This window comes from Cricetulus griseus, chromosome 4 (assembly GCF_003668045.3).
Source record: "Cricetulus griseus strain 17A/GY chromosome 4, alternate assembly CriGri-PICRH-1.0, whole genome shotgun sequence".
NCBI lineage: Eukaryota > Metazoa > Chordata > Mammalia > Rodentia > Cricetidae > Cricetulus > Cricetulus griseus.
Window position 1 is genome coordinate 15,759,684 of NC_048597.1, and position 18,801 is coordinate 15,778,484.

At 36.0% G+C, this 18,801-nt stretch overlaps 1 long non-coding RNA gene across 4 annotated transcripts in view; it reads left to right on the plus strand.

Moving 5' to 3' along the window:
* Positions 1-276: 276 nt before the first annotated feature.
* The window catches only part of LOC103163104, a 28,719-nt gene continuing 10,194 nt past the window's right edge, over positions 277-18,801 (plus strand). The window contains exons 1-4 of one of the 4 annotated variants that reach the window (XR_004769848.1): positions 277-1,176; positions 1,489-1,621; positions 8,721-8,792; positions 16,373-16,496. This is a non-coding gene — a long non-coding RNA (uncharacterized LOC103163104). Of the gene's footprint in view, positions 1,177-1,488; positions 1,622-8,720; positions 8,793-16,307; positions 16,497-18,801 lie in introns of all 4 variants that reach the window. The other 3 variants (XR_003484775.2, XR_004769850.1, XR_004769849.1) reach the window with 3 other exon arrangements.

Consider the following 18,801-nt stretch of genomic DNA (forward strand, 5'->3'; position numbering starts at 1 on the left):
AAGTTAGATGGGACTAGGGGTCAAAGAGGATTCTGGGAAATGTAGTAGAGAAGTGGTGATCCAGGCAGGAAATGACATAGCAAGGAGACTCATATCTAAGCAAGGAAACAGGAAGTGGCCCCTTTTCCACTCCACTCCTGCTCCAGAGGCACAATGTGATCCACCGGCAAGGAGAGACACCAATAAGGCGTCCGATAAGATAAGTCTTATAAAATATATAGGTTTATGATAGTTAAGACTGAGCTAATGGAGGAGAATCCTAGTCATTGGCCAAGTAGCATTGCACCTAATACAAGTTTCTGTGTATTCATTTGGTCCTAACTCTGGTGGGCAGCTGGCATAAATCGCACATGTGGCAGTGGGGCTCAGTGGATTTTGGCAGAAAGATTTATTGTAACAGTAAATCATGCATATATAGAAACCATTAGTTACATTAACAGGAAAATGAAAGGAATGGCAAACCACTAAACATTGTATGATGTTTTGTTGCTGCCCATTTTTGGCACGTTATATCTCAGTTGTGTCTCTTGAGGTATTTATTAAATTCATCACTATTTTTTATTTAAGTGACTATAGGATAGGAGTCTAGAATCTACCCAGAAATAAAATTATTGAAAATTCAAAAATGTTGTATAGTGAAGCCTTTGGAAACATCACCTAGTTGAAAGGAATACAAATTTCAAATTATTATTTTTTCTCTCTGGGTATTCTTCCATCCTTGATGAATCATTCCAATCTCATGATTTTGTTTGCTAGTTTTAATTTGAGAAGTTGAAAATAATCCAAACAGCACTATGGTACAAATCAGAGCTCTTCTACATTAAGTCCTTTAATGCACACGAATCCCCAAATGAAGACAGGCATTTTCATTGAGGAGACCATGAAGTAGTCTCATAGAGAATCTCATGTTTGGGCCTAATATTGTGATGGATGATGTTGATTGGGACCTCCCTTGTTTAGACTCCCAGAGGAATTTAACATCCAGGGAAACTTGTAAGAGTGTTCATAGTGAGAGATTTAACTGCAATGGAATGGTCCACCTGGACTGTGGGTGCTAATATCTGATGAAATGCATGAAGGAAAAGAACACTACAAGCTGGGGACAGAATTCACCTTCACTGTGGATACAACATGACAGCAGCACTCTGCTCCTGCCTCCATGTTTTTCCCACCATAGTAGGTTATATCAAAAACCCGCAAATAAGCCCTTCTTATTTTCCCTTTAATTAGGTTTTTTTTTTTTGTGTGTGTGTGTGTGTGTGTGTGTGTGTGTGTGTGTGTGTTATTTTATCATAGCAATAGGAAAATTGGTTAATATAGATAATGTGTCTCTATATATTTTGATTTTTAAAACTGGTGACTTTTGCTTTTTTTCACTGTTGATTAAATTGGATTACCAAGTTTACTGTATTATTGCATAGTCTCATGTGTAGGCCACTATTTGATTTTTTGTTTTTGTTTTTTGTTTTTTTTTAACTTGACACAAAGTCCTTTGAGGGGAAGGAATCTAACAGAAAATGTCTTCACAAAAATCTGCCTAAAATCAAGCCTCTGAGATATTTCATGGATGATTGACCGGGGAAGATGTCGACCACTCTGGGAGTTACCATCGCATGGACAGGTAGTGCTGAGTAGTATAAGACAACAGGATAAACAAGCTATGAAACTCAAGTCAGTAAGCTGCCCTCCTCCATTACTTATGCAATAGCTCCAGTGTCCAGTTTCCTGCCTTGTGTTCTTGCCCTGACTTCACTCAGTGAAGGACTGTTGTCTGGAACTGTAAGAAAAACTAAACCATTTCTTCTCTGAATTGCTTTAAGTCATGGTGTTTTAGTACAGAAAGAGAAACTATAAGACAGCACCCATTCAAACAATCTATGACAGACATTTTAGCAATTAATTTATTGAGGCTGAAAACACAGAAGCCATTTTTCAATTACTCACTTTCACGTATTTGACACACAAAATGTCATATTCAAATGTAGATAAGATATGCATTGATATATTTAACAAAGACAAAGCCAGAAAGAAACTAATTAAGTGGTTATAGTAGTTAACTTTAATACTGTGATTTTATATATTATGTATCAAATCTATACAGGTATTTCAATATCTGTATGAAAGCAAAGGATAGAGAACTGCACAGTAACAGGAAGCAAGAATAATGAATAATAATGAAAAAAAGTTGAGAAGAATACTATTCTTGTTGCTACTGAACTACTTTAGAGAATGGTATTCATTCATTGTGGGGTTTTGGAATGAATTTGAGCAGACACTTCTAACGGAAATCATGAAACATGATCTTTTTTTTTCTTTAGGATTCATCCATTTACTGTAATTTCATTCTCTTTAAAGTGCTTTTGCACTGATTTGGTTATTTTACTCTAGAAATGTTTCAGAATTTTACAAATATTTTAATACTTTGATGGATTTCAAATTTCCACATGGATATTTACCCTGACATGAAAAATAGAGAAGTCATTCCACATTGCTTATTTCATGTTCTTTATAGTGACCTCTGTATATGTGATAATCTAAAGAATTATTCTCAAGGCATCTCTCTGATCTCAGGTTATAGAAGCTTGATTCTTTGCTCATGATTTGATCTGGTGATGATATATGCTAAGGGCATTTTCTAGAATTAATTTTATTCTGAAACTTAAATATAACCACAATAATTATGGGAAAAGTCACAGTCCAATGACATAGAAGCTTGTGGTCAAATTTAAACAAGAAGGTGAAACAGAGCAAAATTCTTGTGAGACCATGGCACTCTCTCTGGGTGAGTCAAGTTGTAGATTTTGATTTTCCCACTATTTTCTTTCACAGTAATTGAAAGTTGAGGTCCACACAACATCAACCTCACAGCAGATTTCTCTTTTCCTCTGTGAACTTAGAATTGGTGCACACTTTGACCTCTATAGCCACTTTATTAATATTGTATTAGGGTACTTGTTATTTAACTCTTGTCACGATTCAGAACAAGAAATGTTGCTTACAACAGAAAAGAGTGACTTTTCCATTCCAGTAAAATAGATCATCATGGTGGATTTAATGAAATTTATAAATAATATCCTCAGAGAGCAATAGTTCTGTGCATGGTTATTTGGAAAAATACTTCATAAGTTCTTGATAACCATGAAAACTATTCAAATGAAGTAGATGCTAAGCAATGATCCCTAAATTTAAAATGTCCCAGTTCTGAGGTGGTGTCTCAGCAGTTAAGAAGACTTGCTGTTCTTGCAGAGGAAATCAGTTTGTTTCCTATCATACATGTCAGGTAGCTAACAATCACATCTTACTCCAGCTTAAGGGGTCTAATATTCTCTTCAGACCTCTGCAGGCATCTGAACAAATATGACATGTATACACTATATAATTTCCTCATATAAACACATTAAGGTGTTGCTGTCTCATAAGTGTAATTTTGCTAGTCATGAATCATGATATAAATATCTGATATGTAGGATATCTGATATGTAACCTCCAAAGTAGTCATCACATAGGTTGAAAAACATATTTACAAAGTTTATTAAATTCCTAATGCCATCCACCATTAATCAGCCCTAGTTATAATTACCTCAAGAAGAATTAATTTATGAATATTAGAATAAAATATTTCTAGTTATCTGTTATCACAATAACAGAAAATCATTATTATTCATAAGTAGTATTGAAGTATTTTAACAGTATTTGCTATTTTCCTCATTCATCATTCTCAACACCAAATTTTCTAATTTTTATTATCATGTTTGTATATCTCAAAATCTGTTCTGCAGTTATTTTATGGAATATTTTTGATAAATATAGGATGAGTTACACAGAATTTTCAATTGTTTTTACAGTAACCATTAGCAAATTAGAATACTTTAGCCATCTTACAGAAACAATATATTCACTTAACTTGTACTCAACCTATGTTCTTCTTTGGTCACTATTCTGGAGAGCTAAATATAAAAAGCTTGCTAGTGTCTGAGACATATATTTTAAAAGGCTTTTTATTAGGCTATTTGTGAAAATTTCTCTATTCTATCCTATCAGTCTTTAGCAGCAATAGATACCATTAAGACAAAAGTCATCAACTTAGTATTCATGATGTTGTGTCCTGGGAAACAAGAAAAAATTAATCAGAAAAGAGCACAACTCATAAAAATGAAATCTATAAATATTAATCCTCTGAGGCCAGATCCAATTCATTGTATCACAGTAGGAATCTTTGAATTTAAGGGAAAACTAAGTATTTTCTGCATCATTGAGTAAGGACATTTTCTTCATCATGGAAATAATACAGGACTGAAATCTTAGTATATCTCATCTTATTAAAATAGAGTACAATCAGTAAAATCCTCTCAGGGATCATTCATTATAAATAGTGTTGCTGCTTGGATACTTTCAATTTCAGATAAAAATAATAGAGAAATTATATTTGAATTTGGACCAATACAATATATGGAACAAACTGTGGTCCCTTCTATGAACTGAAATAAGTAAGCCTGGGTTTTTCAGAGGTCAGATTTATATCATCAGAATAACTTCTTTAAGTAAGATGGTATTTAAAAGTTCACTGTACAATGTGGAAAAAATAGAAAAATATGATAGCCATTGTTTTGACGATTTTGTCACATGCTGAAAGGGAGTAAATGTCATTTTGTCATTCATTGACTAAAATAATTACTATCTGAGATCAAGCATTTTGCCACACATAATTCAAGGAAGTTTTCTTATATAATAGTAAGATTAATCTAATCATATTACAAAATTCACATGAAGATATATAAGGGTCATATAGATATTAATTCCTAAAATTTATTTATAAGGAATAACTAATTACTCAAATATAAGAGGATAGGAAAATGGAAAGCATGTTACTTACACTGGAATGTTTTGACTGTTTTTGGTGTTTGCTGTTGGTGTGGAACAAAGTACATATTCAATCAGTACATATCCTATATCTCATTCACCCAATCAATCCTTACAATTGTTGTTATGATAACCTAATTTTTAAATACTATTTTATCACTTATATAAAGGATTCTGTAAAAAATGAAGATTATTCCCTCTTCACTAACATAAACAATCATCTATTCACCAAGCGCAGGAAACAAGTTATCAAATTGTTACCTGACAATCATTCTTCATTTCCCAATGAATGCAACACATAATTTGTTCCATGAATATAATTTTGATGTTTCTAACATGGCAGACTGATAATATGAGCCACTGACCTCTCTTTAAAAGATCAGACAAATAAAAACTAAGGAAAGGGACCTGAAAACTAATAGAAAATCTTATCATTTTCTTTCACTACTGAATGCAAATGTTTATGGGTCATTGGTAGATAGGGTCAAAAAGCTTTCCATATCACCATTCATTAAATCCATGGCAATTCATCTTCTTAGAAAAAAATTGCCAAACACTTTGGCATCTTAAGAGAGATAGGAGAATTCATTAATATGTCAAACAGAATGAAGGTTAAGGCACTGATATTTGAATTGCTAATAGAAGCAGAGACACCATAGAACATGAAAACATTGTACAGAAAATTCAATGAGCATACCAAAATGAATGAAAGTGTATAAATAGCAAAACAAGATAGGTTTTATTTGTTGTTGTTTCCTTTCAAATCATTGGCTTCCAGAGACACAGCAGAAGCAGAGAGGAAAAAGGAAAGAGGGAGACAGAGAGAAAAGATGAGGGAGAAAAAGTGGGAGAGAGAGGGTAACAGAGAGAGGGAGAGAAAGAATGAGAGGATAGGAGGTGTCCTTTTAAAAGGGAACATAGTGAATGTGCACAGGTGGTGCTCTCAGTGGCTGCAGCTGAGGGCATATCCTGTCAGAACCCCAAGGACAGGCCAGTACTGATGCCTGAACACTAACAGTACATGTATTTATTCGAATTCACATAAATGTTATCAAAAGAGTGTGTATTCATTATACTAGTATGTGATACATATTAATTAGTTGCCCATGTTGTTTCATGGTATACACATTTAACTGAACAAATGCAATTTACTAGAGAGAGAGAATGTCGGAAATTAATCATGACATCAGTTTTCTGCATAGTCAGTGACATATGTTGGGAAGACAGTTGGTGTATTTGCCTGTATTTAGCAGGGAGCTAAGCAGCTCAGATAACTGAAGTAGAAGGGTCACATAAATGTGACATAAAATCACTCATTCATCAGAGTACTAGAAAGAACAGACATTGAAACATTACAACAGTTGTTTAGGGAAATGAAGCTAGATCAGCAAAGAGATTTGTAACAGAAAGTAGTTGGTGATGTCATTGGTAACATATTATTGTTTTTCTTTTTAATTTCACCAGGGGAAAATGCCAAGTAAGAGTAGATTCCACCATCACCCCTTTACTAAACTTGCATAATTCCAAATTATTTCTTTTCTAAATATATTTTCTTATGTCCACTGGTAAGTGCAGCTGCTGCCCCTCAACAGATGAACTTTTTAAAAATAAGAAACCATTACAGAAAAATCACAGCTGATCAAAATGAAGAAAACAAGTGATCCTGTGGCAAGCAGTCACACCTGATCCATCTACAACACAAAACTCTTGCACCTAATTCTCTGAGACACTATGAAAAGGGGAACAAAGTGTTGTAAGAACTTAATGAAAGGATGTTTACTGTAAGATTGTATTTCTTAGGAATGTCAGGGATGCTGCACTGACAAGGCATCAGCAACATGGCTATCTAAGTAAGACAACACCAACACACAACCCAAACAAGGACAATACACTCACTAACAAGAAACAGGGAAAGCTCCCTAATCCTAAAGAAAGTACTATAAGTGGCATATATACATACATTTGTCTGTTCCTGTATCAGTTTCTTTGCCTTTTCTAGGAGACCTCTTCTCTCTCTCTCTCTCTCTCTCTCTCTCTCTCTCTCTCTCTCTCTCTCTCTCTGTGTGTGTGTGTGGGGGGGTTGGTTTTGCTCTATTCTGATGTTAGTTTTTCATTTATCTTGTTATAATTTATTATATTTTATTTTTAATCCCATAGAAGCCTGTCTGTTTTCTAATGAGAGACAGAAACAAAGTGGATATGGTTGATAAGGGAAGCATTCTGGATCTAGGAGTAGAGAGAGGGGAAACAATAATCAGGATATATTACATAGGGAAAAAAACTGTCAGAATGTCTAAGATCAGTAACACAAGGGAGTGGTTCTCACTCATGCTCTTGAGAATGTTGGTAAGGTGAACTCTCATCCATTGCTGGGAGTGAAAACTTGTATAGAAATTTGTATAGCCACTACGGAAATTAAAATGATGGCTCTTAACTTTGGGACTCAATCTACTTCAAGATTCAGCTGTACTATTCTTGGGCATATACCAAAAGACAGTTCATCTTACCACAACCACTTCCATTACTGTGCTATTCATAATTTCCAGGAAATGGAAACAACTTAGATGTCCCTCACCAGAAGATGGTATTAAGAAAATATGATACATTTACACAAATGGAGTATTGCTCAGCTATTAAAAATGACATCATGAATTTTGCAGGCAAATATATTGAACAAGAAAACAACCATATGTAGTGAGGTATCCCAGACCAGAAAGATAAATAAATGATAACCAAGCTACAATCTGTAGGCCCAGAAAGATTAGGTATAGCGGAAGAGACTGGGGTTGTTGCAAGTGGATCTTTCTGGGAGAGGGAAATAAAATAGTTTTTATGTGCATAATGGGGATATGGGAGATGAGAATGGCAGGAACAGGAGAGAAGGGAGAGAGGAGATGGGTTGAATGAAGGAATATTGTGAGAGACAGGTAGTATTGGGGGACATTTTGGGTGGTGGTATGGAAACACAGTGCAGTGGAGACTTCCTAAGATGTATGAAGATGATCCTAAGGAAATCTCCTAAGAATGATGGATAGAGTTCCAAATGCTCACCTCTTATCACTAAACAAAGTTACTATGGTAGGACTTCATTACATCTAGTGTAGTTGTTGGCCAAGAGGGTTCTATTGAAATCCCCAAGCAACCCAGGCTCCCAAGACAGTAGGTTGTTCCCCTGCAAATTGAAGCATAAGCCATTTTCTGAAGACAACCCTGCACAGAACAACTCATCAAATATGCAGAGGGCCTGACGGTGCTTACATGGAGCCTTCACCTTAATATTCTCATGTCTTGGATACGGGAAAATACCATGAAGGCTGCCAAAAGGTAAATGTAAATGCAAATCTAGCCTTTGGTTTACAATTTTTGTGCCTTCACAATATGCTAGGGCCACAATGGCACAAAATTTGTGGGAGTAACCAACTAATGTCTGATTTGACTTACAGCCCTTTCTTCTGTATGGAACCCATACTCAGTATTTGTTGGGTGACCAAGAATAAGAGATTATAGACCAGAGTCCTGGGATAAAACCAAACACTATTAAAAAGAAAAAGTAGCAATGAAAGGACTCCTAATGGTGTTCTACTATACTCATAGATCATTGCCTTATTCAGCCATCATCAGAGATGCTTCCTCCTATAGAAGATGGGAAAAGTGCAGAAACTCACAGATAGAAAGTATGCAGTAAGAGAGATGTAGGAACACCCAGCTCTAAATGGGATATCGCAATCAAAGCTCACCTCTCAGAGGTCAGGGATCCACATGGAGAACAGACTGAAAGTGTAGAAGAGCCAGAGGGATGGAGGACACCAGGAGAACAAGGGCCTATGAATTAACCGAGGAAACATCATGTGAATTCACAGCTTCTGAAGCAGCAAGCAGAGGGCCTACACAGGTCTGCACCAGTTCCTCTGGACTTAAAGTATACCTTTCGGGTGAGTGGTTTTATGGGACGCCTAAGTGTATGAATGAGAAGATCTCTGAGTCTTGTTTCTTCTCTAGGGACTTGTTTCTCCTCCTGTTGGATTTCCTTGTCTAACTTCAATGTGATGATTTTTATCTTACTTTATTTCATTTTGTTATGTTTTGTCATTATCTCATTAAAAATGTGGATTTGGAGGGGAGGCAAGTGAGGAGGAACTGGGAGGAAGAGAGAGAGAGAAACTTACAGTGAGTATATATTGTATGAGAAATGAATCTGTTTTTTTACTAAGGAGAACATATTAAGTTGAAAGAAGGAGGAGAAAGAGGAAATTAGAAGGGATGAGGGATTAGAAGGAGTCTGGGGAAGAGGAATGGTGATGCAGAAGCAGCAGCAGCAAGGCCGGGCATTGGTGGCTCACGCCTTTAATCCCAGCACTCAGGAGGCAGAGGCAGGTGGATCTCTGTGAGTTCCAGAGCAGCCTGGTCTACAAGAGCTAGTTCCAGGACAGCCTCCAAAGCCAGAGAGAAACCTTGTCTCAAAAAGCCAAAAAAAAAAAAAAGAAGAAGAAAAAGAAGCAGCAGCAGCAGCAGCAGCAGCCCTGCACTGTGCTGAACATTGGACTTGTCTGAGATGATACGCAGTGATTTCAGGGCCAGCTGGCATACAGATACATAAGATGGATATATAGTAGACAAAGCCCAGAGGCTGCTTGGGTGAGATCAGAGCTACAACAGCAGCATGGCCTGACATTGCTGAAGCAAAGGCTATGCTTTTATTTATTTTTTAACATTTACCTATTAAGATTTTTTGTCCACATGGAAGGACAACTTTGCATCTTCTTTTCTCTTCCTCCATCATGTAGGTGCTAGGCATTGCACTCAAGGCAGAAGGCTTAAAAGCAAACACTGTTAGCCATGGTCCATCTTGTCAGCTCTAATAGGCTAAGTTTATTGCAATAAAACTTGATTTTTTGGATCTTTTTATTTAAAGAAATTCTAAGGTATTCAAAAGACCTATTTTAGTTAAAAAAAAAAGAGACCAAAAAGAAAAAAGATAAAGAGGAGAGAGGTCCTGAATTTGAGAGAGAATAAACAGGTTTATATGGAAGTAGTGGAAGGAGTAAAGAGAAAGAGGAAATTATATAATTACATTTAATATCAAGAATAAAAATATTTAAAAAAGAATAAAAATACTAATTCTACATTGACCATTTTACAATGTCAATAAAATTGATGGATGAACTCTACACACACTCTAAAGCTATGAATAGAAGTGTCTAAGTTACTATTATAACACTAAAATAAAAGTTATAATCCTGACAGTGATATGAACAGAACATGATAAAATAGTATTGAAATTTTATGATTGGAGTTGAAAGACCCCCGAAGAGGTACTTTCGTAGAAGGAGACCCGTACCCAGGAATCAGCGAGACCACGAACTTGGATGCAAACTGCAAGAGGCTTTATTGGAGACACGGGTACCCGGGGCGACTTAGCTTCTGTGAGGCCAAGCGCGCCAAGCCAAGGGAGAGGGGTCCTTATATAGCAAAAAGCGCAAGCGAGAAGCAGGGATTCTATTGGATAATTCAAATGAGGCGCAGTACAGAGCTATTCTCATTGGTCAATGTAACTGAGGCGCTACACAGGGTTATTCAAATGAGGCGAAGTACAGAGTCATTTCTATTGGACGGTTCAAGTGAGGCACAGAGCGATTCCAGACCAGCATATTCTTAAGGTCTGGTGTCTGGTACAACAGACTCAATTCCCCCCTCTGCGTCCAGATGGCTGACCTTGGGGGCGAGGACCTTGGGACGGAGTGTTCCCCATCGGGCGGGGGCGTGGGGGCAGGGCCCCGGGCCAGCCCACCTGATGCTCGCCCTCGGGCCTGCAAACCTGGTGTTCGCCCTCGGGCCGCCTCGCGGGCTCCTTGCTCGGCCCCAGCCCCGGGGCGTGGTGCCAGGTGGATGGGCCAGGGGCTCGGGCCCTGCCAGAGTGGACCAGCTTTAGAGGGAACCGGCGGCCGGACGTGCGGCGGCGGGGGAAGTGGAGGCCGGCGGGGGTGGGGATCGGGGAGGCGCAGGAGCGAGGCATCCGCCGCGTGCCCCATCAGCCGCCGACCGGAGGAGGAGGCAAACTTAAGAGCTAAGGGGCAGGGGTCTTTCAGAGTCATATGTAAGAAATTGAATAATGCTGAAAGTAATATCATATATCAGTAGAAGAGAGGATACTTTTAATCAGTCATTTATTTAAAATATTAGCACTTATAAATATATATTTATCTTGTGATGTGCAGAACATACAAGCCATATAAGAAAATGTACAAAATTGGAAATGATACTAGCACTTTAATAAAATGAAAATGGATAGACTTTATTTATCGCGTAAGAAGAGGAACAGATTTAATATAAATATAAGGGAATGTATAAGAAGCAACATTATGGATTTGACCACACAGATATGCCATAACAAATGTTCTCAGCCCACAGTTCTATTAAGATAGTTAACAACCTAAAAAAGATGCACACACAATACAAAACTAAAAATAGGATTAATTTAAATAATACAAATTTACTCTTCTACCTACTTAAGGGGTTGTTTTACAGTTTGTAAGGCAATTGTAAATATGCTTACTTTAAATTCTCCCTAGTGAATTTATTCTTCCATGATTTTACTCCTATGGGATTAAAATACCTGAAAACCTGATGCCATTCACCATTAAAACTGTGTGAAATTTTAGGTTCGCATGTCACTTGTGAGAATGCAGGTGAGTTGAGTAGCTCTGGGGCTTAGTTCAGAAGCCTATAGTGAACATTCACTAATAAGTACATATACTGCAGCAACCAATTTCTGCACATATACAGTGAAATTTCTTGGCATAGCCCTGTTAGAGATGCACATGGGGGATATTTCTTTTCCTGTAGATTCCTGTACTTAGATGTTATAAACAATGTGTAGTGTCTCAAAGGAAGTATAAGATGTGACAAATGTAAACAATCCAGCAGGTTCAGAAACCTCAGCCAAAGAGCTTATGCACACAGCATATGGCTGACCACTTACTGAAAGACACAGTGCAGGATGGCATCCAATGCTGATGGGATTAAAGGTTAAAAAATTAAAAGTTGTTTTTTTTATAATACCAAAGTTAAAAGGATGCAGAGAAAAACCCATAAAATTATGACACATATACACTCTAAGATGATTAAAAATATTGAACATGTATTTTGTATAACTGAAATAATACTAAAAATAGGCCAAAGAGAGGAAATGAAAGCAAGAAAATTAGAATAAGCTTTTATGCACTAATAACACTCATTGAAAATATCACAATTGTATAACACATTTTAGAGATAAAACACGGGCACAGAAACATAAAATTTTCCCCTTTCAATTAATTCTTTAAAAGCTACACTTTCAATGTTACTTTGTTGCAGAATGTTTCATTTTAAATTATATAAGAACATGTGTACATGCAACTATTGACTTTCTTGGATTGTTGTAAAGGAAGAATACTTATAATTAACATAATTTACAAATGGGCCTTCTGTGCCAGTTAAATGATTTCCTTGTGACATACCTGAATTTACATCATAGTTTTTTTTTTTTTTATTTATAACTGTTTTAGTGAATTAGATCCCTGGTAAACACACAGTGGAAAGAGAGAAACAATTTTAGCATATTTTCTTCCACACTAATATGCCATGCCCATACACATGTATGTGAGCATGGGCACACACACACACACACACACACACACACACACACACGCACACGCACACGCACACGCACGCACACACACAAAGTGTTGTTAAAATTTCATACATATCTGAAAAATACTTCTAGGACATTTGTGTACCTTTTACCCTAATTCCCACTGTGCTTCTAAATTAAAAAAAATTACTTAAATGTTTCATGTGCTAATGGAAAATAGAAGAATTTGGTGATGGGAAAAGAGGGTATTCTATACATGCGTATTTAAACTTCTGCTCCTTCAAGTCTATCTTCTCATTCTGTAGTGATTCTCGAAAAAGCATTGCATTTAACCAAGCTTAACTAATCAGTACCTCTGTGAATACAAGCTCATGTTGTATTTCATGTGGTTTCCAACTGCTCTAACCAGTATATAAAATGCATATGAACATATTTTTAATAAAACACAAACTTTGTTTTCTTTTGTAGAATGATTTATGTCTAAGCTACCCTTATATTAGTAGATTCAACTCTAAAGACAAAATGTATTATCTGGTCCGTGTTTTCCACTTAGAATTATCACAAACACAAAACATAACTAGCACTTTCCCTTTGCACTTTCAAATTGCTTTTTCTCTTGTCTTGAACTTGAATTTAGAAATGGCCGGGTCTCTATAGAGGTAGAGGGTAATTTCCCACAAGACCTGGCTAATTTATAGCTTTCAACACACCAATGACCCCTGCAATTTGGCAGTTGCTTCATTAATTCCTCTACACCTGCTCCATTTATCTTGAAAAAAAGAGACAGATAAAAGGCACAGTATTTTTCACTGCAGCTATTGTGGGGAGCAATTCTTTACCCAGCCCTGAAGTAAATTGTAGCTCGCACCCATGGAGAACAAAAGGACAGCAGTGTAGATGGACATTTCCTGTTCATCATTGGGACAGAGAAGAGTCTGAAAGGCTACATATTTGGGGAATTTTTTCTATTCTTTAAAAGTTATATCTCCTTAAGGAAGAGTGCAGTTTCAGTAGAGACTGACATTTATTTCCTGTAATTTTGAGAAAATAAACAAAATAAAAGTAATGTTTTGGGATGCCCTAAGGTTACGTAGATACCTTCACACATACTGACAATTCTAGCTGTCGATCATATACCTATCTGTTGTTACAAAAAAATACATGAACACAGATATAGACAAGCTCTTTTTATATAGTCACAGAATCAAACAATTCATTTCCACAAAATACAAGCTATGACATAATATCAAAGCAGGACAAAAATGCAATTCCCACCACTAAGAGAATGTATTCATTTAAAACAATGCATTTTAATTTTAATTAAATTAGCACATCTTTTATTTGGTTGCACTTAGTATAAAAGGATGTGCTTGTCTCTTTTATTGATTATAGTATAATTACATTTCTTCCTTCCCTTTCCTTGCTTTAAACCCTTCCATATACCCCTCCCTGCTCTCCTTTAAATTCATTACTTCCTTTTTCTATAATTGTTATTGCATGCCTAATTTTGTTTCGTTGTTATTTTGACCTTTAAAGTCCATTAAAACCTGAATTTGTTGCTTTGTTACACTTCAATGTCAAATAAATGTAATAATTTTATCTTTAGTAGGTCATCATTATGTCTTGAACAATAATAAGAAAATTAGCAAAAGGTAGAAAGCAGTACTTACTTTTATGAATAAAACCTCTATGAACAAGTATCCTTGAGTGTTGAGCAACTGTTGAGCAAGTGTCCTTTTGGTATGATTGAATATCCTTTGGGTTTATGCCTAAGAGAGGTACAGCTTGGTCTTGAGTTAGACTGATTTCCCATTATCTGAGAAACCACTACATGGATTTCCAAAGGGGCCGTACATGTCTGTACTCCCAACAGCAATGGAAGAGTGTTCCCCCACATCCTCTGCAGCATAAGCTGTCATTTGGATTTTTGATCTTAGCCATTTTGACAGGTGGAAAGTAGAATCTCCAGCAAGTCATAGATGGCACTAGATGTTAAGATGGCCCAATCCCAGTCCTAGTAGTAGGTCTGGGTGAGAGCTGAGCTGCTCATTCCATGGTACCAAGACTTCCCACTTCACGAAATGAGTGAAGTCAGCTTCCCTATTCCCATGATATCAGGGTCAGTCTACCCTGCCTCTGGTGAGGGGTGGAGTCATCTCTCTAGACTGAGGGGTTGGGGAACAGTTCTCCCATGAGAGTTGGGGGACAACTCATTTCCTACAGAGTCCAGTGAGGGGCAGGGCCTGCTAAAGAATCTCTGTCATTTGAGATTCTTCTGATGAGAATTCTGTTTAAATCTGCACCCCATTTTTAATTGGAATATTTGTGTTTTATTTATTTCTAGTGTATCTTCACCACTTTTCACTGCAAAAAGAGAACACTTATTGATATTGAGAATAGAATTTGTCTATGTGTATGAACATAAATATTTGGAAACTAGTTAGGTGCCATTGAAATTTAGTTACACGATAGAAGCAAGTTATCCCCTAAGCTCTAAGATTTTATTAGCCATACTTTAACTTGGTTTACAGTATCAAGCTTCAAATCCAATCACAGAGTTGTTGCCAGTATTACACTACTGGGTCCACATTTCCTGGGTGTTTGGGGTCATAGTATGTAGGGTCCACAGCTGGGGAACATTATAATGCCTTTTCTACTCAACCACATTGCACATCAACTTCTGTGACTATAAAAGATAAACATTATAGAGTAAATTTCTCTTTTAATATTAATATTTATTAAATTCATTTATTTAAATATTAATATTATTTTAATATTTCTATTTAATATTAACTGAATTTTGCTATATTTTGCTACATTTTCTGGCCATGCAGGATAACTCCTTTCTAATGCTTTTAAAATCATACATTATCTTGTGAACTACCAAGGTTTCTATGTGACTTCTTACTTTTTCTTTCCAAGTAGAATCTGAGATTTGATTTCCGAAAGATAATCTAATGTGACAACTCCCTTCCATTGGTTTGAGCACTTTCTCAAATGTGGGATGAGTGTGAGTTTATGTATACTTGTATGTGCATGTGATGTGTTTCTGGTGTATGTTTCTCTCTCTGTCTCTCTCTCTCTCTGTCTCTCTCTCTCTGTCTCTCTCTCTCTCTCTCACTCTGTGTGTGTGTGTGTGTGTGTGTGTGTGTGTGTATGTCTGTGTGTGTGTGTCAGTGTGTTTGTCTGTGCATCTCTGTGTGTCAATGTATGTATGTGTCTGTGCATACATGAGTATACATGTCTGTGTCTGTGTGTGTTTCTATGTCTGTGTCTGTGTGTGTTTCTATGTCTGTGTGTGTCAATGTGTGTGTATCTGTGCATGCATGAGTGTACCTGTATATGACTGTGTGTGTTTTCTGTGTGTGCCCATGTTTACCTGTGTATATCTGTGGGCACTGCATGGGTGTGTACCCATGCATGTGCATGAACAGATACGGGATTTGTTTTCCTTGTTTGATTTTTAAATTTTAAACTACATTGCACATTTTTCATTTTTATGAATAAAAAAATTTTTCTTCTAGGGAAATGTGAACTGCAATAGCAAAATACTGTTTGACTCTTAAAGGTAACATTTATGTGGAAAGTAATTGCTGTTTCAAATATCAGAATTCCACACAGTTCTAAAATAACCTCTCCTAGTTTGTTGTAAATCACAAAGCAGGATTTTTTTTAAAATCTCCATTTTAGCTTAACATAGAGAAATGAGTTTGGATTCTTTGTTTTCCAGTCTTTAAAATAAATGCAGTTCTAAAACATGATTAAAAGAATACTCTGAATATGAGCCAGGGTAGATTCATACCACATCTTTCTGCAGTTCTTTAGTTTTATGGATGAATGGCAGATCATATTCTTCATATCTCATCATTCTGGTTACATTAGGAATGAGCTCTGAGTACCTAGCAAAGAAGGACAATCATCTATGATATTAAATCAACAAAGGAACAACATTCAGCTTTGAATTTTATGAAGTTTTACATAAACTCCTTTTAAAATTCAAATTCAGGTAAATAGAGTTATATAGGCATAAGCAAAGCAGATTTCCTGACTTTATATATTTGGTTATGGAGTTTGGATGACAGTGCTTCTCCTCTCTTTAGGAAAAGTATTTATGGGTAAAAAGAGTGTGTTAGTTTCTTCTGTTAACCTGTATCTTTCTGCTTATGTATTTATTATCTATTATCAATCATCTATCTTTCTATCATGTATCTATCACCTATATATCTATAAACTATCCATCTCTGACCTATCTCTCTGATCTATAAATAATCTTTCAACTATGTATCTATATTTCTACCTGCACACCTATTATCTATCTATCTATCTATCTATCTATCTATCTATCTATCTATCTATCTATTATTGTGTGGGTGAGGTGGTAAGAAAAATCTTGGATAACTTGGGGGAGCGAGAACCATAATCAAAATGATCAAGATAAGACTGCTTTAAGATTATCTGAAATCTATAATTTTATATTCATCTAAACTTTTCTCAGTGCTAGCTTAAAGTTGTAGTGCATGGGGTAAGTAGCCTGATGATAAAAATGGGTGAAAACATAGGGCAGATTATAAAATAAAGAGTCCCATGGATAGCTTCCAACACCTTCACTTTCTGCCTCTATAAGTTGTAGGGCAATAAATTTGTGAAAACCAAGTGTTATGAAATTAGTTTCATGAAGGAAATAGAGATAATGTTCTAAGATCTAAAACACCAGTGAAGGATAATTACAGTTCACAGAATGGCCATGAAGTTCATGAACTTACATAAATTCTGTTTTCAGTTCAAATACAGAATATAAAGTGAAAGTGTTATGGATTGCTGATACTTACCTTAAATGTAGGGATGTTTTATGAGCTATTGTCACAATTTTGTATTTAATTATTGCCACCTAGTGCTTATGAAATACAAATTCAAACATATCATTGGTTAATACATGTTTGATATATGAATGACTTAAACTAATGTTTTCAATAGAATTATCAAAATGCATGCTTGAAAAATCAATAAAATTCTGAATAAAGATTGTAAAATAAATTTTCATTTTCTCCTTTAAGGAAAAAGGGGACAGTTATTCACACAAATGCATTTCTGGCACCATGCATCATTTAATGGGTAGATTTCAGTGAAACAGTAGACATCAGGAATTTCAAAACTATCTTGAGAACAAGCCTTCTCAATTAGATAATCATATTGAAGAGAATGTCCATCGTATTAATACTGAAATAAAGTACACGTTCTAACAAAGCAAAAATGACATTGACTCAACAGCTCTCCTGCTTCTTCTCCACTAATATTGTTGGCAAATTCATTCACATATACAGTGTATTGTGATCATATTCACTAGAAAAAAATTACCTTGTAGCTTTCCCTGTCCCATTGACCTTCATATCCTTTGTTTCTTTCATGAGTGTGTGTGCATGTGTGTGTGTGTGTGTGTGTGTGTGTGTGTGTGTGTGTGTGTGTGTGTGTGTGTGCACTTAGGTCTTATACACATGCTTACATCTGCTGTTAGTTCATGACTTCATTTGCCATGCATATCCAGAATATAGTGTTTACTCATGCTCCCTTACATTCTCCAGTTCTTGCAGAATATTTTTTCTGAGCTGTAGAGAAGATGATAGAGACATTCTTGTTAAGTCTACATATTTGATATTCACTCATTCTCTGCACATGATCAGACCCAGCTTGGAGTATCTTTATCAACTCTCAGGTCATCATGACTGCAGGAAGCAGCTTCTCCAAGTAAAGCAGAAAGAAACATTAATCTGTAGTTATAAATTCTTAGAAGGCAATCTGACTACACGTCCATTTAACAGACCTCAGAGTTCTCTCCTTTCTAATGTATTCATTTCAATACCCTACTCCAGAAAAGTGGGATTGTATCCTGAAGAACCATCTACTACAGCTTTGTTCTTTTAATTTGCCAAATAAGAAAACATACTTAAGTTCATGAATACGTCCACTAGACAGATATGCCTAATTAGCATTGATTTATACATACACAAACATACACACATAAACACACCTACAAACATACAGAAACACACAAATACATACAAATCATGTATAGTCTTAAACAACATTGCTTGTCAAGAATTTAAATAAAATTAATTTATCAGGATATTTGCAAAATTGTACTATCACCTTTAGGAGGCAATAATAAAAGAGTCTTACTCAAGTGTTTGCATAAGTTCAGTACTTTCTCAAGTGGTTTGGATAAAATGCAGACACAACACAGACTATGACACTGTCACAGCAACATATTATTCATACTATTGATGTTTGCGATGTATTTTTAGAGAGAGAATTTT